Here is a 24,627-nt window from a genome sequence, read left to right as displayed (position 1 = left end):
ATGTGGTTGCTGGGATTTGAACTTATGACCTTCGGAAGAGCAGTCAGTGTTCTTAACCACTGAGCCATTTCACCAGCCCTTCTTTTGACATTTTAAAGAGTGTATCTGCTGTTCAAAATTTCTCCTTAGTTCTGAAAGGATGTATTAATTAATGTATGATCGGTATCAACTCTTTATGTTTTCTCAATGTTTCAGGTTTCCCCTTAAAAAAAAGGAAACAACCAAACAGAATCTCTACCATGTACGCAGGACTATTATCCATGTATATGAGAATGTTCTGGTCCCTGTAAGCAGTTGGAGAGGACGTCATAGAACAGATAAAACGTGCTGGTAAGCAGGCCTTTTGAGAGGACCTAAATACTCAAGTAGAACCTCCTTGTAAAGGCACCAGGGTGACTGCTTTTAACATAACTATACAGAAGCATGAGGATATATTGTTTTATAAAATACATAGGGCTTTCACTGTGTTGGGTTTAGTTTAGTTTATAAAACATACAAGTAGATGAAAAAGCATGAGGCCATTTAAGCACACTAGTGTGTAGGGGTTCATAAACATGGCACAAATGTAAATTCAAGGCAACTGTATTTAGCAACCAGAATAAACAGATTAAAAGAAGCATCTTAGAAATCCAGGAACCGTGTGGAAATTTGCCAACAAGGAAAGAACAGCTCCAATAAATACCCCCCCCCTTTTTTTTTATTTTGACACAGGGTTTCTCTGTGTAGCCCTAGTTGTCCTGGAACTCACTCTGTAAACCGGTTGGCCTCGAACTCTGAAATCTGCCTGCCTCTGCCTTCCCAGTGCTGGGATTAAAGGTGTGCCGCCACCACTGCCCAGGCTTCCAATAAATATACTAGAAAAAAAAATCCCTGTATAAAAATATCTTTGATAGTACTCCATGGTACAATTTTTAAATTCTATGTGAATTCAAGAAAGATCCAGTGCGTTGGGTGGCCACATTTCCTGAGGGGACTGTGGAAGAAGGGTGGAGCTATCCATAGACCAGGTTTTCTGGATAGGATTTCTGTACAGTGTCAGTAAAATGGTCAGTACCTGCCAACCCTCCACTATCCTAGAGGATTCATAAGAGCAAACTAACACCTTCTAAACCGTCCTTGGGCCTAGGCTCTGTGAAGCCAGGAAGGCAGTGGAGATTAACTCAAAATGTGTGCTACTGGGTAATGCTGGTATAGTGACAGCCTAGGCTCAGAGGAGACTTACTATGAGAAACCCAGGCTCAGGGCCTCAAAACCAATAGCTCCAGGCCACAACCTCCTCAGACAGCAAAGGGGGTGGGGGGGTTCTTAACACAACCTTTGAAGTGGGGCTCTTAAACCAAAGGCTCCAGGCCATGACCTCCTCGGAGTGCAAAGGGGGTCTCCTTTACCGGACCTTTGAAGTTTGACCCTTAAACCTTTAAAGGAGCAGCTCCAGGCCATGGTCTCAAAGTGCAAGGGGGTTAGAGAGGGGACCGGATTTAGCTCTTTACAAGACCTTTGAGACTTGTCTGTTCTCAAGTACTCAGCGGGGGGTTGGGGGTGGCCATCTCATTCTTCCCAAAGCCTGAAGCAAAAGGGCAGAGCTGAACAGCTGCAGGTCTGGCGCCACAGGCTTGGTGGGGGAGCTGAGGGGCGGGCAGCAACTGAGGCAGCGGTCAGGGGAGGAGCAGTGGAGGCTTCAGGGACCCAGGAGCAATTAGGGCCTAGCTTCAGGCGACCTAAGCTGACGCCATATGGCTGATTGCGCTGTTTCAGCAGCACGTGAGCATGTGAGCCAGGCCAAAGGCAGTGACCTCAGCCCTCCCAACTGTGGCAGCGGCGGCGGCCCTGTCTGGCCTGGCAGTGCGACTGTCACGTGGGGCGGAGACACGCAGCTCCTACGGTGCGTTCTGCAAGGGGCTCACGCGCACGCTACTCACCTTCTTCGACCTAGCCTGGCGCCTGCGCGTGAACTTCCCCTACTTCTACATGGTGGCCTCGGTGATGCTCAACGTCCGCCTGCAGTGCGGATCGAGTGAGCAAACGCCCTCCGCCACGGCGGAGAGGGCCATCCGCGCCTTCCGCGCCATCCTGGCGGCCGCAGGAAGGACAGCGGGGCGCACAGTGCCTCCAGACTGCGGCGGGGAGAGCAAGCGGCACAGCCAGGGCCCCTCCATTTTAGGTCTCTGCGAAAGGCCTGAGAAACCGCATCCCAAACCGCAAATCCTTCACAGCCCAGTCCTTTTCCTCTGCATCCAGAGAATCACCAGAGTCTGGCAAACCTGTTGCCTCCCCATTGGCCGAAAGCAGGGGAGCCCCCAAAAAGGGATGATTTACCAGGCACTGTGCCTGAAGGTTGGCGACCACAGGTTGGAATGGGGGGGGGGGGCAGGTGGGTATGTGGCCACAGCATCTTAATACCCAGACTGGTTTATGCAGCTTGGGACACCTGCTGCCTGGTAGTGTGATTCCTGATGGGGCAGAGGGGCATCTTGGAGAGTCAGCTCATCACCAGCACACTGTCAGAGACATCCCCCCCCCACACACACACACACCTTCCAGACATCCAACCCCTTTTTATGCAGAGGACTCCTGAGATGTCACCTGAACCCTAAATGGGAGAGGACTGGGCCAGTGAGGTCTCAGGAAGGCCCTAGACAGTAAAGATTATCCATCCATCTCTACCTAAGTCAGGTGAGCAGATAAAATGAACAGATCTTTTTGAGCCAATCCGAAGGCTGTATCCTTCTTGGCAGGGAGGCCCAAGGATACTCTCTGCAGCTGTGCACAGCCCTTCCCAAATTGCCTGGAGCACTGTTGGGGATGGGGCAGGGGACTGGACTCAGCCACTTATTCCCCTAACCCGGTCTGAGGACATTCCTGAGGCTCTGCATCTGCAGACAGGGAAAAACAGGAAATACTTGGCTCTACCCATCTCTTCCCCCACAAGCTGCTTCTCCCACCCTTCCCAGACTGCCCAGGCTCCCTGAAGGACCTGCAGTGACACACTGGAGACCCAGAAGCCCATCTACCAGCCATGAGTGGCATGGCTGCTGTGTGCCACAGGATGTGGAGAAGTGGGAAGGACCCTGGAAGCAGACAGCTGCTCTCCGAATAGGGTAGAGAAGGGGAATGCACAGGAGGCCAACTCTGAAGTCTCTTTCTTTTTCAGGCATTGGTCTTCTGGGGGATGGCTCAGCCCTTCACTGAACATTTCAACTCGGATCCTAGAGGTGCCATTGTTTCTGAGGCAGTACGGCTAGCAGCTAAGTGAAGAGCCTGCCTAGAAGGAGAAGAAGGGCCTTTCTGGTGAGCCCAGAGGGGTGAGGTGGCTCAGGTCACCTGGTCCCTCCACAGAAAAGGGTGGACACTTGGACACTGATATCCCCTGGCAACACTGTGAGGGAGATGTGTTCTCCCACCTCATGAACTCCAATGGGGCTCAAGGAAGTGCCTGGGGTTTGCCCTTGTTATACAGAGAAGAGAGCTCAGCCTGCCCTGGACCGGCATTCCTCCACCCTTTCTGCAGTTTCTTCATGACCTGGCAGGACATTGGGGTTGGGAGGGAGTGGAGAGCTAGCAAGGGACCTAGGGAGAAAGAGGGGGCGTGAGATAGATGAGCTAGGCATCTGCATTTCCTTGCAGTGGTCTGGAAAACAGGTGAACAGTTGATTTCATAAACAAAGGGGAAGACTCAAGAATTTCCTAAATGTCTAGTCCCCTACCAGAAAGAAGACCCCCACTTCTCTGGTGCTTGACCGAGGGCTCCTGAGCACTTGTGTGCTAGGAGACTGCAGTGAGGATAGCATTGTGGTTTATAGGGTCATGATGTCACTGGAAGGTTGAGGAGATGTGGGCTGAGACCCATGCTATAGCCCTGTTTCCAGGCTTGCAGGCCTGTCCCTGGCATCACATGGGAAACCTCATCCTGTTAAGCTGGGGACAGCCTGTCCAGGAGGCCCTCTGTAGGCTAGAAGTTGTGATCTCTAAATGACCAAGGACAGCTCAAGGGATACTTTTACTTCTTATCCCACACTCCCCCAGCTCCTCTGGCACTGGTATCTCAAGGTCTATGCATTCCATTCCTGATATGGAAACCTTCAGCATGCCAGCCAGCCCCAGGGACAGAGTGGCCCAACTGCCCACTCCGAGTCATGGACCCAGATGAAGATCTCAGTTTGTCTCCCCCAAAGGGCATAAGCTGAAAGGTGGCTGCCACATGGCCTCTGCTACTCACCATAGGGCAGGACTGATGGCTTCCTTCTCCCAAGTTTCACTAGTAGTCCACGTATGTATATTGGAATGTGTGTGCGCACGGGCTTGTATATAAATGTGTGTGATGGGGGTGGATCCATTGGGTAGGGAGAGAAGCTCCTGAGAATCCCCTGTGTTCCAAGTACAGGAAGGATCACATGGACTACTGGGAGAAATGAGTGTGAGGTCTGAGGCCCCTTCCTCTTAGACCTCACACTACAGGGAAGCCCATCCCTGGCCATGCTCAGGCATGGGCTATGGTGTGAGATCAGAGGCACTGATATTAGGTAGACTTTGGGGCCAGTGGTGTCAGCCAGGACAGGGCAGAGCTAGGACTCAGCAGTGAGTTCATGTCCCATTCTGGCCCTGATTAGTCTGTGACTTCTGCTTTCCCATCCCCTCAGCTACTTTTGGTCTTCCATGGTGCCCTCGCTGTATGATATCATGGTGCACTCTATTTGCAGTCTATACTGCAGGCAGGCAGCGGAGCTTCAACAAATTCAGACTTAACCTGGATGACCTGACATCCTCATGTTTACATTTCCATGTGCGATGGGACTCTGCATGGTCAGCGCTGTCCGGTCAGAGATGTGGTTTCTGAAGTTGTCACATGTTGTTTTCTCCCAAAGGTAAAGGAAAATCCTAGAGTTCTCTACATAGAGCACTGCCTGGCTCCCTCCTGTTTCTGCTGAGTGCCATACCTTATCCCGGGTAGGGAAGTGGGTGGGGTATGGGTCCCCCCTAAACACACACACACACACACACACACACACACACACACACACACACACACACTAAATGGGCATCCCAGGCTCCGAAGGCTCCCCCTTGGTCTTATTCACACTTTTCAGAGACAGAAACTGAATCACTGAGTCAAAGGCTTCTCTATCCTTCTAGGTCTGGAGTCAAGGTGTTGAATCCATGTTGAACCTCAAGAGTAAGGGGAAATGAAACCATCTCTACAGGCCACTGCTGCAGCCCAGAGTCCTCGCTGCAGTAGTAAGTGGTAAAGTCCTCAGTGCCTTTTGGCAGAGCTTGCTAGAGACTGCTGAGGAGATAAGGCACCCACCAGGTGCTGCAGCTGGATGCTGGCCTTACCTCTGGGCACTCAGAGCTCCCTTAGGAGAGATTACCAGAAAATCCAGAACTCTAGGGCTGAGGTGAGGTGTGGCTTAGTAAGAGGGCAGGAGGCTCAGTGGGAGGAGGCCAGAGGAAGTCAGACAGCAAGGCTGTAAAGAGAGTCCCCTCAGCAGGGAAACAGGAAGTAAATAAGGCAGCAGACTGGGAAGGAAGGGAGAAAAAATTCAAGAAGTACAGAAATCCATCAAGGAGGGCATGGCACACAAATTCATTGTGGAAGACAGGAGGGAGTCAGGAGATTTTTCTGGGAGGGTAGACATGAGGAGCAAGGCAGGAGGCCAGGGCTCACTGTAGAGCAGGGCAGGAGGCTAGGGGAAATGTAAACCCCATGGAAGGGAGAGGTCTCACGGAGAACAGACAAAAACCTGAAGAGATTGCCATGAGCTTCTTGGGGGACAATAGAAGGCTGGGGTAGGGGTCAGGGGGTGGGGGGTGGGAGGGTGGGGAGGAAAGGCTGCAGAGGAAGGTAGAGGAAAGGAGAAGAAGGCAGGAAGCTCAAGGGAAACCTCAGGTTCTGGGAGGGTGGGAGCAGGCTGGGAACATGGTAGAACGTGGGGATAACTGGAGGGTGTGGGTGCAAAAAACTCTAAAGGGGCAGCAGCCTTGGGGAGACGCTCGATTGTGAAGCTGGCATGAGGCTCATAGAGCAGAGTGGGAGGCTAGAGAGGCCTCAGACTCAGGTGGAAGTCTGGGATGAGAGGGATAACTGGAAAGGATAGGTTTAGAGGAGGCCCAGACTGAGCAAGAGTGCAGGCCGCTCAGGAAGAATAGCTCCTCAGTGGGACAGAGGATCAGAAGAGAGCAGAAATCTGCTAACAAGGCATGAGCTGGGAGAGGCCCAAGGGATGGCAGGCGTTGCTCTAAGCTGATCTGGGTTGGGAATGGCCCAGGCTTGTGAAGGGAGCCAGCTGAAGAGGTAGGCAGAGTGTCATGGGGGTTGTGAGGGTGGTTGGGGTTAAGAGCAAGAGGGCTGGAGCACGGAGGGAAGAACGATAAAACTGAGGAGTTAGCTAGAAAGACAACAGGACCCAGGGAGCACCCAAGGAGAGGTGGCCAAAGGCCGGGGAGAACGGAAAGCTGTGGAGAAGGGCACAGGGGTGAGGAGGGCAACACACAGGAAGAATGTGAGAGGCAGAAGGCTAGGCAGGAGAGGAGGAGACTCAGGCAGACAGAGGAGGTAAGGCCTGAGGCTGGTGAGGACAGTCCCTAGGTGGCAGGAGAAGGACAAGAAGGAGGTGAGGAGGGCAGGAGGGTGTGGGAAAGTAATGACACTATGGGAGGGTAGCTCTCTACTGAGAAGAGCAGGAGAGTCATGGGGGAGGGCAACAGATGTGGAAGGGCAGAAGGCTGAGGCAGTGTGCCTGAGGCTAGGGAGTGGGATTGGAGTCTGAGGTAGCCAGGAGCAAGGGGGAGGTGCCTAAAGGGGAACAGAAGGCTGCAGAGGGGCAGGGACAGAGTAGAAAGGTGACTTGTGGCCAGAGGCATAAACAAAAGGGTCTGTGTGACCCAGAAGGCAGAGGAAGAGGGCAGCAGGCTCAGGAGGAAGGCAGAAAGAAAATACATGGCAAAGGAAGATGGGAGTTTAGGGGAACATAGGTGGCTTGAGGAGGCAAGAGATATGGGGACAAGGAACAGAAAGCCGGGGAGCAAGATGGGAGACAAAGGGGGGAGGATAGGATGGTTCACATCAGAGAAGGAAAAGCACATGCAGGAGACGAGGCTTCAGGGAGGGCAGACATTCTAGGAGGACAAGGACAGCAAGCCTTGAGAGGAGGGCAGGACACTAAAGGAGCTCAGATGTGCACTTGTAGGCTAGGAAGCTGATGAGAAAGGCCGGATGCCCAGGAAACAGTAGGGAACTCGGGAGCTTGGCACAAGGTGGGGCAATAAGAGGATGAGGGGCTGAGGATGGAGGTTCAGGAGATTCAAGGTATTCTTGAAGTAGGTAGAAGGCTGGAGAGGAAGCTTGAGGGATGCCAGAGGCTGGGAGAAAGCAAGCTGCTGAGGGGGAGGACGGGAGGCTACGGGGTAGAGGGGAAGAGGGCTCATAGAGGATGGGGGGATGGCAGGAAACTCAGGAGGTAGGAGGAGGCTAGAGGAATGCCCAGACCTAGGATGACGAGCTAAGGCTGGCGAGGAGGCTTAGGAGAGCTTAGGAGGCTCTGGAAAGGCACAAAGCATGGGTAGGATGGAGCAGGACCTAGGTAGACTAGCAGGAGACTCTGGCAGGGAACAATAGGCTGTTTAAGACCAAAGCTGGAAAAGCAGGGTAGAGATCAGGGAGATAGCAAGCAGGTCACATAAAGACAGGTGCTACAGTAGGCAGATAGCTCACGAGATAAGGTGGTAGGCTAGAATGGATGTTCTGGTAGAATTGAGGGGGTCACTATATGAGGAGATATGTGGGCAGAGCAGGGCAATAGTCTGGGGACACAGGTCTGATGCTGACTGGGATAAGGAGGTTGACAGAAGGACAGGATGGTGAGGAGGAAGGCAGGAGCTTAGGAGGAGGGGTCAAAGCACAGAAAGGGAAGAAGGCTGAGTGGGTGATCCAGAAGATGTATATGTCAGCAGCCTTGGAAGAAGCTGCTGATAGGACAGCAGCTAAGGCATATGGCATGGTAGGAGACTAAAGGAGAGTCCAGGAATGAGGAGGAGTGCAAGAGGCTCATGGGAAAGGAAGAAGAAACAGAGAGAGCTGGCTTGACAGGGCTGTGTAGAAGAGAGCAGAGGATGGACCTGAGGTGACCGACACAGAGGACTACAGGAAGGCATGAAAGAGGAAAGAAGGGAGGCAAGGGCAGGGTCAGAGGGCATGCATAGTGAAAAGAGCAAGCGTCTCAGGGGAGGGCATGAAGCTGGTAGAAGAAGGAAGTAGGACAAGGAGGACAAGGACCAGAAGCTGTGAGGACTAGGAGCAAGGGTTGCAAGGCAAGAGGGAGAGGCTAAGCAACGGGTAGGGAAGAAGTCCAAGGCTATAGTGCCGACATGGAAATGAGAAGAGTCTGAGGTGACATGGGAAGTGGAGGGTAAGAATCTGGAGAGGAAGGTAGGAGGATCAGGATGGGGTAGAAAGTTGCAGGAGGGGCAGGAAGCTATGGGAGAGCTGAGGCACACTAGGAAATGAGAGGGCTCAAGGGGCACTATTATCCAGGCAGAGGGCAGGAGGCTGGTGTGAGGGTAAGAATTCAGGGAGAATGGGGAATCTGAGGAGGGAAATGGGGTCTAGAGGTCAGAATGCCTGAGAATGAGCACTCAAGGGTTGTAGGAGCCTGAGGAGGGGGTCAGAGACTCAGCATAAGGGGAGGAAGTAGAGAGCAGTGTCTACAGAGGATGGTAGGGGAGCAAGTAGGAAGTAGAAAGGGAACGTGAGGGAGCAGGGCAGAAAACTCAGGGCAAACATTGCAGGATGAAGAGGAGGTCAAAGGCCTTCAAAGGGTATAAGTCTTAGGAAGACTCCAAGAATCTCTGCAGATGGATAGATTCCTGGTGAGAAAACAAAATGGAGCCTGGAGGCGAGAGTGGAGGTTACAGAGAAGTACAGTATACTGGAGGGGCGGGGGATGGTGAGGATGCTGGTGGCTCACTAGAGAGAGGTACAAGAGAGGACATGTGAATAAAAGGAGAGAAGGAATACACACAGGGGGAGAATGGTGAGCAGCTAGAGGTTAGAGGTTGGGGAAGAGAGCAGGAAGCTCAGGGAGAAGGCAGAGGTGCAGGCAAGAAGGCAGACACTGGAGGGGGTAAGGAGTACAGGTAGCTATGCAGAGTTAGAGGATTATGGGCAGACAGAAGATGGAGCTGAGGCCACGATCTTGGAGGTGACAGAATACTGTGGACATGAGATAAGTGGAGATGTCAGGAGACACAGCAGGCGGCCATTGGTAAGGAGAGTAGGAGAGTATCCTAGACTAGAGAAGGAGAGTAGGAGCGTATCCTAGACTAGAGGAGACCTAGGAAGAGGTGAATTGTTTGTTATGTTGGACTAGTGAATGGGGGCCATGGGCTCTGGAAATGGAGAAGTCTGGGGAAGAGAGGCTCAAGGTAATGTCTTAAGGGTTGTGGAGGGACACCAAGTCTGCACAGGAAGCTAAGGAGGTGCAGGGTGAGGATGTCAAGCTTCAGGTGGTCCCCAGAGACAGAAGCATGTGGGGATGGTGTCATGAGGGATGGAGACTGAGAATGGGGTTCAACAGTTCTTGATAGTGTGAGGCTCTGGGACTGCAGAAGGGTACTGAGGATAGGGGCTTAAAGGAGAAGGGGAGGACGATCTGGAGACCAAGCCTGGAGAGGAGGTTATGAGGATGATGGAGAAGAGAGCAGGGAACACAGTGGGGTTGCTGGGAACTAAGAGGGGAAGCAGGAGGGATGGTGGAGCACATGGCATGGGTAGAAGCCAGAGGTAGGAAACAGATGGCCAAAGTCTAGAATACTGGAAGTGCCAGCTTTGTGGATAGGAGTAGGAGCCTTCTGCAGCTGTCAAGTTTGATAGGAGGGAAGTGCATTCCCAGGGAGCAAGAAACCAAGGACCAGAAGCAGTCCCAGGGTTTCTAAGAATCTGAGTACCAGACCAAGACGGTCCAGATGAAACTGTGAAGATGGAGAACAAGATGGGCAGTGGTGGCCCATGCCTTTAATCCCAGCACTTGGGAGGCAGAGGCAGGCAGATTTCTGAGTTCGAGGCCAGCCTGGTCTACAGAGTGAGTTCCAAGACAGCCAGGGCTATAAAAAGAAACCCTGTCTCAGAAAAACAAACAAACAAACAAACAAACAAACAAAAACAAAAAACCAAAAAGGGAGAACAGAAAAGTAGCTTGTCAGAAGGGTATATGACAGTGTAGGTGACTGGGTAAAGGCCAATGCCTGGGTTAAGATGTCAAAAACTTGGGAAAGAGAGTAATGGCTGGAGATTAAGGCAAGAGTCTTAGGAAGTGTGGATCAGAAGCTGAGGTAAGATAGGAATCTAGGTGTCAGGGCCACATACAGAGACTGGAAACAGCTGGAGAAGTCTGGGAGGATGGGTGGACTTTATAATAGATCAGGAGATTCAGAGGGTCCCAAGTGGACACAAGACCCAGTGGAGGAAGGCAGGCTTGGTTGGTGGTGCATGTCTTTAGGCTCAGCAAATGGAAGGCAGAGGCAGGTGGATCTTTGTGTTTGAGGACAACCTGGTCTACAGAGAAATTTCAGAATAACCAGGACTATGCCAAGAAACCCTGTAGTTAAAAAAAAAAAAAGATAAGAAAATAAAAACAAGCAAAATAATAGCAACAACAACAATAATAATAATTTCTATTATTTTACTATAAGCAGCAGAGGGACAGAAAATCTGAGCAGGAGGATAGAACACTATGATTGATGGTATCAAGATTCCAAGAGGTCCCAAGGGCCATGAGCAGAGGGCTAGTCTTGGGAAGATATCCAGAGAGTTGTAGGCTGGGAAGGAGAGCTAAATAGTCCTGAGTAGCTTAAGAGCATCCAGGAAGACATAAAGATGTTGAGGATATAGGGCTAGACTAGCGAGGAATGGGTTAGAAAAAACTAGAATCTTGGGGAGTGTGTTAGTGGAATCATAGGGAGGAGGGCAGGAGATAGGGATTGTAAGAAATGAAGGCAAAATGCAAGAAGAGGCAGGGTGGGCAGATGTCATGGGGAGGGGCGGGAGGTTGGAAGTGATGGGAGAGGTCGGGAAAATTAGAAATATTCTGTCTTGGGGTAGGATAGGATTCTCAAGAAAAGGTAGGAGTCTTGGACAAGTGGGAAAGACGGGAGAAACCTGAAGTTCCCAAAGAGACTAGGACACTGGTTTCCAGGTGTCTAGGCCAGCAAACTCCAGTGGTGGCTTGGCAGTGGAGGGTAGACATGTAGAGAGGTGGTAATGTGGCTAAGGGCTTGGTAGCTGGCTGGGTAATGGGCAACATTTGGTTTGAAGTGTTGGAGGCTTGTGAGTAATAGAGCAAATGTCTGGGAAGGAGGGATTGGTCTCCAGAGTAGAGGTTCCGAGGTGAAGGTAAGGCAGAGTTCTAAGCGCGGGGAGAAGTGTGGGGATTACAGCATGATGTCTCAGGAGAATGGGAGGCTCGGGGAGTGCCTTGGAGTTCAGAGGAAGCCAGGAGTTTAAGAGGAAGGGGAGGGGGCTAGGAGGAAGAGGATGGATAGGCTGAGCATAGGTCCCTAGGGTGGAAGACCAGATTCAGGTTACTGAACAATCTGTAAGGAAGACCAGGCTTTCGTGGAGGGAACACGGTGCTGTTGAGGAGTGCAGGGTACTCACAGGGAATACAAAAGACTGGAGAATAAGACAGGAAGTTGGAAGCCTAGGTGGTCAGGAGGACAGGGTAGTACACAAGGGCCAAGGAAGAGATGAGAAGGCCGTAGGAGAATGGAAGTTTAGAGATGTCGCAGGATATCAGGAGGACAGGGCTGCAGCAGAGAGGAGACTCAAGGAGATAGAGAGAAATCAGTCCAGTGAAGTTCAATGTTCTTCATGTAATTTGGAGGCCTGAGGGGAAAGCATGCTGCATGTCTCCGAGGGGACCATGAACTACAGAGAGTACACACTAGGCTGGATTTACAAAAAGGATGAAGGTGAGGAATGCTGAGAAGTGGTCCAGTCTAGAAGAAGTGTCAAAAGCTGGTAGGGGCAGGAAGCCTGGGGAGAGACCAGGAAGCTCTCTGCAGGGGACTAGGAGGCTCACATAGATGGTAAGATGGCTAGAAGCAGAGGCCTAGGCAGGACTGGATTGTGTACAAGTACGCAGGAAGCAATGACAGGCAGAAGGATTTAGCCTGGAGGCTGAGTGAATCAGGGTGAAGAGCAGAGGGAAAAGACACGTAGCAGAGAAGGTCGAGGTTCACAGAAAAAGGGAGCCTGTTGTAGAGACGTTGGCTTAAGAATAGGGATACAATTCCAGATAGACAAGGAGGATCTGGGGCTGGACTTCTGGCTCAGCACTCAGGACCACTCTCTGCCCTTCCACAGGCCCGAAGTTTGATCCCAAGGATGCACATGGGGCTCACAACACTGTGCAACGTCAGTCCCAGAGGAGCCAGCGATGTCTTCTACACTATCCTGGGACCAATGGTGTACTCTTCGCTAAAATCATGCACACAGGCAAAATGGCTATTGAAGGAAACTTCATGATTTTGAAGCGTGAGGAAGTGTTACTAATAATGGAGAGTGTAGTTTATGCCTAGGAAGCTTGAAACACAGAGTACTGGAGTGAGTATGGTGGTATTTTGAAGAGCAGCTAGAGGAGGATGTAGGGAAGGGGAAGGGCCGCCATGGGCAGCTTGGGATGCTATGGGAACCTAAGAAGCCTGGAGGAGACTGGAGGGAAGTTGCTTATGAAGGTGGGACAGAGCATGAAGTGGAGGTTTGGGTTTGGGCAAAGAAATCTTATGAGGAAGGCAAGATGCAAAGTGTGAGCAGGAGGGCAGGGGAATCGAGGTAAGGGTAGCAAGCTCCAAGGGGTCCCTAGGGTCAGGGGAAGTAAGTGGACTGGAGCGGATATCCAGAAATTGCAGGCTGGGGATGAGGAGGGAATGTTCCTGGGGATTGTATGAAGCTATGGGAAGGCAGAAGGATGGTGAGAAAAGAGAAGAATCTGAAAAGAGAGAAACAGAAGCCTGGGGAATATGTTAGTAGGTGGATGGGGAGGGGGACAGAAGAAACATGAATTGCAAGAAACCAAGGCAGGGGGGGAATATACGAGGGCAGGACATGACCCACATGAGTTATAGGATTGGGAGGTTGCAAGTGATGACGAGATTTTGGGAGATTGGAGATGTTCAGTGTCAGGGTGGGAGGTTTGATCAAGGGTAGGAATCTAGGGCAGTTAAGAAAGCTGTGAGGGAGCCAGGCGTGGTGGCGCACGCCTTTAATCCCAGCACTCGGGAGGCAGAGGCAGGCGGATTTCTGAGTTCGAGGCCAGCCTAGTCTACAAAGTGAGTTCCAGGACAGCCAGGGCTATACAGAGAAACCCTGTCTCGAAAAATGAGAGAAAGGAAGAAAGAGAGAGAGAGAGAGAGAGAGAGAGAGAGAGAGAGAGAGAGAGAGAGAGAGAAAGGAGGAAATCAAGCAAGCAAGCTGTGAGGAGGGAAAGAGGTTCATGAGAAGAGGAAGAAGCAGTCCCAGGGTGTCCCAGGGTTCTGGATATCAGCCTGAGAATCCAAATTCAGCTTGGGAGGCAGAGGGCAGGAAGGTGGCTACAGTAGCCTGGGTGAAGACCAATGTCTGGGTTGAAATGTCAGAGGTTCAGTAGTACAAGTGCAAATGGCTGGGGTCGAAGGTTAAGGTCTCAGGACTTGTTAGCCAGAGGCTCAGAGGAGTCAGAAGTGTAAGAATGAGCTCTGTGTAGAGAGACTTAGAGGAGGGCCGGTGTCTGGGGAGGATGGCAAGACTCTACTCAGGGGGGACAAGGAGGTCCTCTCAGGGTATGTCTGAGAGGACAGAGGAAGTCAGGGTTTAGAGAGAGATCGGAGCACTAGGTGGATAACAGTATGGCTTGTTGGGAGTGTAGATTACCAGACTGGAGAGGAAGAGGGTAGGGGCTGTAGAGGCTGTGAAGTTGTGCAGTGACTGTGGGAGTGTAGAACCCTGAGGGAAAGGCAGACTGTCTGAGGGAGCAATGCTGCTGAGAGCACAGCAGTCACTCCTAGGACAGAAGACTGGGGAGGAAGGCTGGAGACTGAGACACTGGAAGGCTTGGAGGGAAGGAAGGCAAGGGTCAGGGAAGAGACGAGGAGGCTAATGGAAAAGTAGATGGCTAAGGGAGAACAGAATGCTGGAGAGGAGGGCAGGGCAGAGGGCAGCTGCTTACAGGGGTGCAGAGAGAATACTGAATACCAGGGGAGTATTTACATGTTTACATGTAGTATTTACATGTTTACATGGAGGTTAGGAGTTACATGTAGTATTTACATGTAGTATTTACATGGAGGTTAGGAGTTACATGTAGTATTTACATGTTTACATGGAGGTTAGGAGTCTTAGGGAGATAGAGAATCGAAGGTGGTAGGTTGGATTGCCTATAATCTAGAAACAGCCCAGGAAGTTTTCCAGCAGGGTGGGCTAGAAAGGAAGGATAGGAATGAGGGCTGTAGGGGAGAGTCCTAGTCTTAGGGGAGAGAGAGATGATCAGGAAGCCAGGGGAAAGGCCAGTGGGAGGGGGTGGCTTGGATGGATGGTAGCACAGCAGGAAAGACGGAGAAGCTAGAAAGGAGGACAGGAGGTTGTGGAAGTGAGCATGAGCCACTGCAGGAGCAAAGGATGGTGAGGATACAGACAGGGTGATATACAACATGGTAGAAGGTCTGGCATTTGGCAGGAGGCTGATGACGAGGTTGGGGAACACAAGAGGTTAAAAGAGCCAAGACTAGCCGGGCAGTGGTGGCCAATGCCTTTAATTCCAGCACTTGGGAGGTAGAGGCCAGTGGATTTCTGAGTTAGAGGCTAGCCTGGTCTACAGAGTGAGTTCCAGGACAGCCAGGGCTATACAGAGAAACCCTGTCTTGAAAAGGCAAAAAAAAAAAAAAAAAGAAAAGAAAGAGAGGAAGGAAGGAAGGAAGGAAGGAAGGAAGGAAGGAAGGAAGGAAGGAAGGAAGGAAGGAAGGAAGGAAGGAAGGAAGGAAGGAAAAAAGCCAAGACTGAAGGAAAAGCCTCATAAAACGTTTGAAGCCAACTGAAGATAGGAAAGAAGACTGCACAAAAGTACACACAGACTAGGAGAGTCTCATGCTAGAAACGTGACTCCGAAGTCAGGACAGCTGTCTACTCTTTCAGAGTTCCAAGGTTCAATTCCATACCCCTACATGGAGTCTCAAATGCACTGGCATCTCCAGTACCAGGGGATCCAGTGTTCTCTTCCAGCCTCCCCTGAGACTAGCAGTGCACCTATTACTTACAACACAGGCCCTTGAAGAGCTAGCCACAAAACACTTTTAAATGTTTTAAAGAATGGTCAATCTCTTTAATAGCAGTAAAGAGGTTATTTTACTGCAGTGAGAGTTGGAACATGAGTACTGGAGGGGTGTTCTGGGATGGGGCAGGAGAATAAATAGAGAATAAAAGGCTATGGGGATGGTAGGGGCCTTGGGAGAGCAGGAAGGCAAGGGCAGCTTAGAATGTTGTAAGAGGAGCCCAGATTAGGGAGGCAGAAAGGGACCTGCTGAGGAGGATTTCAGTGTCAGAGTGTGGGTTGGAGGCCCCCGTGAGCAATGCGTCTAGGGAGGAGGGCAAGACACACTGGTAGGTCCTGAGACTTGGGAAAGGTACAAAGTCTGGAAAGAAGAAGACAGGAAGTTCCTGGGGAGGGTACCAGGTGGCCCCAAGTTCCAAGGGTCAGCAGTAGAACATCAAATAGGCTGAGGAGGCTCTCAGGAGGGTTGAAGGTTAGTGATGGGGGCCACATGACCAGGGGGAGAATAGGAGGCTATGGGAAGGTGGAAGGATGATGAGGTCAGGGGGCAAAGGGAGGGTCGAAGGGGAATATGAAAATCAGGAGGATTAAGGGGAAGAGGGCCTGAGACACAGTAGCAGGGCAAGAGGCTGAGGGGGAAGGATGCAGGAGTGGCAGAGTGTGAACAGTTGTCATGAGGAGGGGCAAGAGGCTGGAAGTGATGGCACATCTGGAGGATCAGAAATGGCTGTGCTGGGAACAGTAGGGGATGGGACAGGTGGGAATGATGACGGGAAAGAGATCAGGAAGGACTGGCGAGGACAGGACATTGGGTGTAGTCCCAAGGTGTATATGAATCTGAGTGTGTGGAGTCTGGAGGAGCCAGTGGAGGGTTGGGAGAGGGAAGCAAAAAGTCTAGACTGGAGGTCAAGTGACAGCACACATAACTAACTAGCTGATGAAAAGGCAAACCCAGTGTGAGCTTTGAGCAGGCTGATGATGGGCAAGAGTGGAAATGGCTGGGGAGGAGGCAGGGCTGCTGGGGCGGACACTGATCAGGCAGATGTCTAGGTACCCGGACTACCTGTGGAAGGTGCACAGGAGGGCAAATGTCTGAGCAGTCTGGCAAGTTTCTACCCAAGAGAACATGAAGTTCATGGTGAGCCTGTGAGGCGAGAGGAGGTCAGCATGCTGAGAGAGAGGGTGGTAGACTGGAAGATGACAGAATAGCTAAAGTGAGGGTAAGTCCCCACCTTGGAGGGGAGAGGCTGAAGGCAGTGGTGGCTTCAGAAAGTGGAGGGAGTTCCTGGGAGGGCAGAAGCCTGGGCAGAGAGTCATAGAGTCGCTGCGAGCACAGTGCTGCTAAAGAGGGCAGAACTCTTCTCATGGGGAGGATACAAGACTGGTGAGTAAGCTAGGAAGTTCAGGGAGACATTAAAAGCCTAGGAGGGAAGAAAGGCAGAGAAGATGGCAGTGCGGGCAGGGAGGAGAAGAGAAGGCTAAGGGGTAAAAGCCCAAGAGAAGGCAGAGTGCTAGAGAATGGGGCAGCATTTTTGGCAGAATAGCAAGTGGACAGGACACAAGGGCAGGGAAGGTCATGTGTTATACCAGGGGGTGAAGAGTCAGAAGCAAAAAGCAGGATTGAATTCTCACAGGATACTGAAGCAGAGACATTAACTGCCAGGCTGGAGTGCAGAGGAGGAAAGGGTGGCAGCTGGGGAGAGAGTTAAGGCCGAGGAAGAAGTCAGGAAGCCAGGGAAAATGACAGAAGGCTCTCTGAAGGATAGGGGAAGGCCCAGATGGATGGCACATGGCAGGAGAGACAGAAAGAAGGCTAGTGGAGAGGGCAGAAGGGTGTGAAGGTGAGCACAAGGCACAATAGGAAGGGGAAGGGTGTGGGGTGGAGAAGGAGGTTTTATTAGTCAGCCCTAGTGGACAGGCTGAGGCGCTCACCCAGGGATGGGGAGCGGGGGACAGTGAGCTCATGAAAAGGTGGGTTCCAGCTGCAGGAAAAGGCTGCAGAATAGGGCCAAAGGTTCAGGTCAACTGGGTGAGTTGGGGCTGGAGACATGGCTCAGCAGTTATAACAGCTTTCTGCTCCTCCAGAGGAAACAGGTTTTATTCAAAGCACCCACATGGAGGCTCACAACCATCCGTGACTCCAGTCCCAGGGATCCAGTGTCATCTCCTGGTTTCCCCTGAGACCATGGATGCATTTGGTGTTCGGAACACATACAGGCAAAGCATCCATTCATAGAAAAATATTTTGTAAAATGTTGAACATGGGGAATTGTTAACAATAGGGAAGAAGTTGTTTACTCCAGTCATGATGGAAACACAAGAGTGCAGGAGACAGATCTGATAAAGGTGGGATACTAATTAGGGAGTAGTAGAGGATATAGGGGAGGTATGAATTATGGGATAGAGGAAGGGAGCAAGCTGGCAATGAGGACAGGAAATCAAGGGCAGCTTAGGATACTATGTAAGGGAAAGAAGACTAGCCTAGAGAAGAGGGCAGGTGTCTCTCAATGCATGTCAGTATCAGGCAAGTCAGGATGTCAGTATCAAGGCATGGGTCAGAGACTCGGGAAAAGCACAGGTGCCTGGAAAAGCTCAAGGGGAATCACAGGTGGTCAGGAGGCAAGGAGCCAGATGAGAGGCCAAGAGGCTCTCCGCAAGATGGGAAGAGGCTCTGAGGTACGGCAGGATGGCAGGAGGGACAGAGCAGAGCCCAAGGGAGGGGGCGGGAGTATGTGGAGGTGAGCAGGAGATGCTGTGGGAGATAAGGAGAGTGAGGATGTAGGCAGGAGAGTAAGAGGTGCCAGGGGTTGGCAGGAGGATGAGGGAATCTGGATCAACTGTGGAAGAGAAGACAGGGTCGAAGGAGGCAGAAGCTCACAGAAAAGTAGGAGCTTGCTGGGAGGAAAACGGGCTCTAGTACAGGACCACAAGTTCAGAGAGAGTGAGATAGACTGAGATAATCCGGGGCTGGACATCTGTCTCAAAACTCAGGACAACTGCCTGACCCTGCACAGGCTGGAAATTTGAATTGATGCATCCACATCATCTCACAACAATTGACAACTACAATCCCAGTGGATCCGATGCTTTCTTCTGACCTATCTGGGACCAGCAGGACACTTGCTGCTTTGAATATACACATAGGCCAAAGAGCCACTCCCAGAGAAGTGTAATGATGTTTAAGAGTGGGTTGTTTATACTAATAGAAAAGAATAGAGATTCTGTGTATGGTGTTTGGAGAACTGAATACTGCAAAGAGGCTCTGGTGAGGGTGGGATTCTAAATCGGGTTTCGAGGGGCATCTGGGGAAGATAGGAGTCTTAAGAGAAGTAGTCAAGGGAAGCCTTAGGGTAGAATGTTAGGGTAATGGACCAAACTAGAGAAGAGAACAGGTGCCTGGGAAGCAAGATTACACTGGTAGAGCCAGAATTGGAGGCTCACTGTGTCAGCACGGGACTCTGGATGCAGTTAAGATGCCCACTGGTAGGTCCAGAAGCTATGGAAGGGGGGAAAGTCAATGAAAGAGGAAAAGAGGCTTGGGGTGAAGGTAGGACGCTCCAGGAAGTCCTGAGACATGAGGAAGTGAGGAGACTGAGAAAGATATCAGGACAGTTGCAGTCTGGGCACGAGGAACTCATGCTTTTGAGGAGGGTATGAGGCCCTAGGAAGGCAGAAGGATGATAAATAATGAGGGAGGAGGGGGGAAACAGAATCCTAGGGAACAAGTTAGGAGGATATGGGGAGGAGGACTGGAGACAACAGAGGTACTGAAAGAAACTAAGTGGGAAATACAGGAGGATTTGAGCAGATGCCGCAGATATGGATGGGTAGGAGGTTGGAAGTGGTGGCAGATGTCCAGAAGACTATAAATATTGGCTGTAAAGAGAGCATGCTTAAGAGAGGGTAGGAATCTTGGGCAGTTGAGAAGGCTGTGAGGAGGGCAGGAAGTTCCTTGCGAAATTGGGACTCTGGGTTCTAGAAGCAGCCCCAGGGTGTCTAGAAATCTCCAGGCCTTAGGAGTTGGGTGGAGCCTTACCAGATTCAAGGCAGAAAGGAAGAGATCACTTGACTAGGGACAGAGTATGTGACTGGGTAAAGGCCAACGTCTGCATGGAACACTGGAGGCTTGGGGGCAAGAGAGCAAATAGCTGGGGGAAAGAGTAGGAGTCTCCGGAGTCCTGGGCTGGAGGCTGAGGTAAAGTAGAAATTGATGTGTCATGCAGGGCTGGATAGGGAGATGGGAAAGGAGGGCAGAAGTCTGTGGAAGATAACTAAAGTCTGTTGAGGAGGATGGGAGGAGAGGAGTGTGCCTGGGAGAACAGAGGAACTCAGGAACCTGGGAGGGAGGGTCATGGCCAGGGTCAGTGTATGTTCCCACACTGTAGGATAAATGTCTTCAGGCTTAGGAGGCTGTGGGAAGCATAAGCCTGTCGTGTAGAAGCTGGTGTTGGAACTTAAAAGACTGTTCAAGGGCACAGACCTACTCAGGGGTCGGGGTGGGGCAGGATTGCACAGGGAGGACAAAAGACTGGACTTTAAGGCCGGGTATCTAGGGAGACATGAGAGGCTTCAGGGACTAGAAGGTCAGAGAGTAGTGCAGAGGCGTGGGAGAAGACGTGAAAATAGGAAGCCATGGGTATTTTGCTTGCAGAAGTCTTGGAGAAAGTGGTTCATGCTTAGCAAGATAGGGAGGGAATAGGGTTGCAGTAGAGAGGAGGATCAGGGAATGGGGAGACTAAGACCAGGTGATTTTGAATGTTGTAGGAAGATGTTAGGAAAGGCAAGATGCATCCTACAGAAAGGGTTACTAACCAGAAGACAAGAAACTAGATTGGATTGGCAAAGAAGAAAACAGAAGGGCAAAGCATAACTCTGAGGGTTTTAGGATCAGAGCATGAATTAGATGCTCAGGGGTAGGCAAGGTATCTGGAGGAGGGCAAGATGCTCATTGGTAGATCCAAAAGCTGTAGAGGGATACTAAGTCTAGGCAAGAAGAAAAGTGTTTCAGGGTGAAGGTAAGAGAGCCATGGGGGAGATGAATAGACTATATGGAGAATGTCTGGAGTGTTCCATACTAGATATGAAGGATGAATGCTCCTGAGGGTAGAAGGCTATGAGAAAGCAGAAGAATGTTGAGGATATTTGGCTAGAAGAGAGGAGACGGATAGGAAAATATGGAATGGAAGAGGGGAACAGGGTAGGAGGAAAGTGGGAAAGCAGGAAACAGGGGAATGCAGGACAGACAGGGTGGGGAAATGTCATGTGGGGGAGGTTGGAAGTGATGGCAAAGGTCTAGAAATGCTGTATCTAGGAGAACGATGGTCAAGAGAGTGGAGGGGGTTTTGGTAGGTGAGAAGGCTAGAAGTTCTTGTGGGGGATAAGGACACTGGGCTTCAGAAGCAATTCTGGAGGTTTTAGAAAGCAAACAAAATGTTCAGAAATTCAGTGGAGGCTTTAAAATATAGGGTAGAAAGGAAGAGAGGACATCAGTTAGCAAAAGACAGGGAAGTGGTCAGAGTCTGTTAAGAAGAGAAGACTGTGAGACAGTAGGAGGCTAAGATGGGACAGAGTACAGGACAGAGGGCCACATGCTTGGCAGGACAGCAGAACAGGGCTTCAGAAACGAGGTAGTCGAGGGATGAAAGACAAAAGCCAGGGGAGTTCCATTGTTGTACAAGGCGAGGCGGGGAGGTAGTCTGAGAGGAAGGTAAGATGTATGCTGCAGAGAGGATCATGAACCAGGGGATGTAGGCACTATGCTGGGTTAGGTACGAGTGTTGAAAATGAGGGGTAGAGACAAGAGCTCCAGTGTGCAGGAACCATCAAAACCTGGGATGAGCAGGAGTTCTGCTATGCTCTCTGCAGGAGGGGAAGTGGTTTGTGTATATGGTAAGGTGGCTGGAAGAGACAAAGCTATGCAGGAGGACAGGAATATTTGCAGATGAACAAAAGACAATTTGGGGAGGGATAAAGACAGAAGATGAGGGAGTGATAGGAGGCCCGGGTTTGGCAGGATGATGAGGGGATCATGGAGAAGACAGGTGTAAGAGGGAGGGGAAAAGGCTCATGGGAAAATGGAAGCTTGCTGTAGAAAAGTGGGCTGGAGAGTAGGGACACAAGTTCGGTTAGGCTGGGAGACTCTGGAGCTAGTCATGTGTCTTAGCACTCAGGACATCTGTCTGCTCTTCCACAGGCCCAGAACTTGATGCCAAATACCCACGTAGGATGCACAGTGGCCCACAACTCCATTTCCGGGGCACCCAAGGCACCCTTCTGCCCTATTCTGGGACCAGGAATGCAGTTGCTGCTTAGAACACACACTCGGGCAAAACAGCCGTTCATAAAAAAAAAAAAAAAAAAAAAAAAAAAAAAACCAAAACCAAAAACAAAAAAACTGTGTAATGATGCTTCAGAGAGGCAATTATTTTTAATCCTTTTGGGAGAGTGTCTACACATGTGATGGTTAGAGAACTGAGTACTGAAAGAAGCATCTGGTGAGGGAGGATTCTAAATAAAGGATAGAGGAGTATCTAGGGAGGTAGGAGACTTGGAGAGAAGGGAAGAGGTCAAGGGCAGTGTGAAGTCAATGTTGAGGTAATGATCTTAGACTACGGTGGAAGGCGGGTAGGTGCCTATGGAGAAAGATTTGAGGATCAAAGCTGGGATTTGAGGCTCTTCTGTGGGAAAAGATATCTGTGGAGGAGGATAACAGCCCCATAGTTGAGTCCAGAATCTCTGGAGGGGTACAAGGTCTACACAGGAGGGCAGAAGGCTTGGAATGAAAGTGATAGGCCTCGTAGCTCCCCAGGGACATTAGGAAGTGAGTAGACTAGGAAGGTTATCAGGGGTGTCGGAGGCCAGGTCTGAGGGCTCAGTGTTCGAAAGGGTGATACATTTCCCTGGGAAAGCAGAAGGAAGGTAAGTGAAGAGTTCTACAAAAGAGGAGAAAAAGTCCGGAAAACCAGAGTCCTGGGAAACAGGTGAGGAAAGTGTGAGGAGGGAGAAGACACAGTGGAATTACAAGAAACTAAGAATGCAAGAGATCAGTGACTGAACAGAATTCACGGGAGGAGCAGGAGTTCAAAAGTGATCGCAGAGGTCTGGAAGGCTAAAAATGCTGGGTGTGGGTGAAGAGTGCTCACGATGGGATAGTTTGTTTGGATCATATGAGCAGGGTGGGACAAGGAAAGGAAATTTCTGCAAGAGATCGGGACGCTGTGTTCTAGAAGTAGTCTCAGAATGCTTAAGAATCTGGGCATCAACCAGGGAGGGTCCATTAGAGTCTAAGCAAGCAGAAGGAAGATGCCGAGAGATTGACTTAGGACAATGTAGGTGACTGGGTGAAGACCAATTCCTGTTTTGAAATACAGGAGGCTCCTGGGGCAAGAGAACAAACTGCAGGAGAGGAAGAGAAGATGAGGAAAGGGACTCTTAGGTCAGAGACAAGCTCAGAATCTAGGTATTAGGGTTGTTGTTGCGAAGAGCCACAGAGCCATAGGTGAACAGGAAGTGAAAGAGGACAGTAGGTGTAGGAGGATGGCAGGAAGATGAGGGTGGATGCAGGAGTCTTGGGGGCGCAGAAGCCAGCTTGGTTGTAGCAGCCCTGGTAGGATAGAACCTGGAAGCCTTGTGTTGGGTGGAACTGGCAGACACAGGTAGAAGGTTCCTGGGGAAAGACCATGAAGACTATAAAGGAGGGGAGACATCTTGGGAGGATGGGAATGTCTGCTTAGGCGGACATTGGCTAGAGTGTGCCTAAAAGGACAGAGTAAGTCGGGATTTAGAGGGGCATGGTAGCAGGCTAGAAGGATCACAGGCTGAGTTCAGGTTTCTGGAGTGGAAGATAAGTGTTTGAGAGTTTAGGAGTCTATGGAAGAGCAGGATGTTCACAGGAACTTTAAAGCCTGGGTGAAGTTTCAAGGCTATCTGAGGGCATACATAGTTGACACACAACATAAGAACAAAAGACGGGGGATAAGACATGAAGCTTAAGGACACTTGAGATGACTAGGAGCATTGAAGGTCAGGAAGAAGACAGAGGCCAGGAAGGAGAAGGGGAGGCTGTGGTAGAGTAGACTACAGTAAGGGGGTACAGTACTGTAGAGGAGGGATGCATATTTGGCAGTTCATCAGGAAGACAGGGCAACAGCAAAGAGGATGATCAAGGAGTTCAGAAAGATGGTGGCCAGTGGCGTTCTCAAGTATTTACATAGTCTAGGGGAAGGCAGGATTAGGGATGCATTAGGGCATCATAGCAACAGGCAGGGGGTGGTGGGGGTGGTGGTGGCAGTGGTGGCAGTGGTGGTGAGATACTTGACAAGATTGAGTGTTGCAGGAGGCTGGCTAGGAAATGAGAAATGGGTGAGTAGAAGACAAATGGAAGGACAGAAGACTTGTAGAAAGGTTTGGAGCCCAAGAAGAAAGAAGGATGCAGTATGGTGCCAAAACAAGAACAGTCTGCTGAACAGGAACAGTCTGGGGCCAGAGAAATGCCTCAGTGGTTAGGACAATTGTCTGCTTCTCTACAGAACCGAGGGTCAGTTCCAAGTCCTTCCCAAAGGCCCGGAGATCAAACACTCTGCCTTCTTCTGGCCTCCCTTAGGAGCAGGTTGTCAGAACATTCACATAGGCCTTTCACACAGGGCCAAAGTTCAGGAAGGAGTATGGTAAACAGAACAAAGGTGTCGATGAGGTAATGAGCCGATGAGTAAGAAGCCGCTTGGGGGAGATGTGTACCTTGAAGAGGAAATGGACTGCACATGGAAGCTTGGAACATGCAGAAGGGACATGGAGTAGGAAAGGATTTGGTGAAGAAGACAGCAGGCTTTGGAATGGTGGGAGGCCAGCGTGGGCAGAAGTCTGGAGAATGGGGCAGGATGAAGAAGGTGATAGCAGGCTGGGGAGGAGGGACAGGAGGTCAAGGGAGTGTTGGAAACTAGAAGCAGTTGCCAGAACGGTTGATGGTTGTCTAAGACCATGCTGATTACAACACGAGGTTCAGGAGGCTGGAGGAGCCTGACCCATGACACAAGGTGGGAACTTTGGATAGGAAGCTTGGGAACAGTCTTGTTTACTGTCCTGTTGGTTGGAACGTGAAGTTCTCAAGGAAGTTCAGTTGTAGCATGGGATACTAGGAACTAGGAAGAGCAGGGAAGAGGCTTATTGGGGAGGTTGGAGTTGGAGGGGGCAGGAAGTTCAGGGGAACTTTGGAAGCTGTGAGAGAAGATAAACCCAAGGAGGAATGCAAAGTGCTTACAAAGTGGTACAGCTCAAGAGACCAGTCTGGCCAGGCGTGATGGCACACGCCTTTAATCCCAGCACTTGGGAGACAGAG

General features: G+C 50.8%; 1 long non-coding RNA gene across 1 annotated transcript; it reads left to right on the top strand.

The window, feature by feature from the left end:
* Positions 1 to 1,976: 1,976 nt before the first annotated feature.
* Positions 1,977 to 21,633, top strand: AW822252 (expressed sequence AW822252). The gene is made up of 7 exons (NR_110489.1): positions 1,977 to 2,334; positions 2,565 to 2,673; positions 3,152 to 3,288; positions 4,806 to 4,862; positions 5,131 to 5,232; positions 12,356 to 12,526; positions 21,487 to 21,633. It is a non-coding gene; the product is annotated as an expressed sequence AW822252 (long non-coding RNA).
* Positions 21,634 to 24,627: the final 2,994 nt, after the last annotated feature.

This window comes from Mus musculus, chromosome X, assembly GCF_000001635.26.
Source record: "Mus musculus strain C57BL/6J chromosome X, GRCm38.p6 C57BL/6J".
NCBI lineage: Eukaryota > Metazoa > Chordata > Mammalia > Rodentia > Muridae > Mus > Mus musculus.
This window is presented reverse-complemented; position numbering and strand designations above follow the sequence as displayed.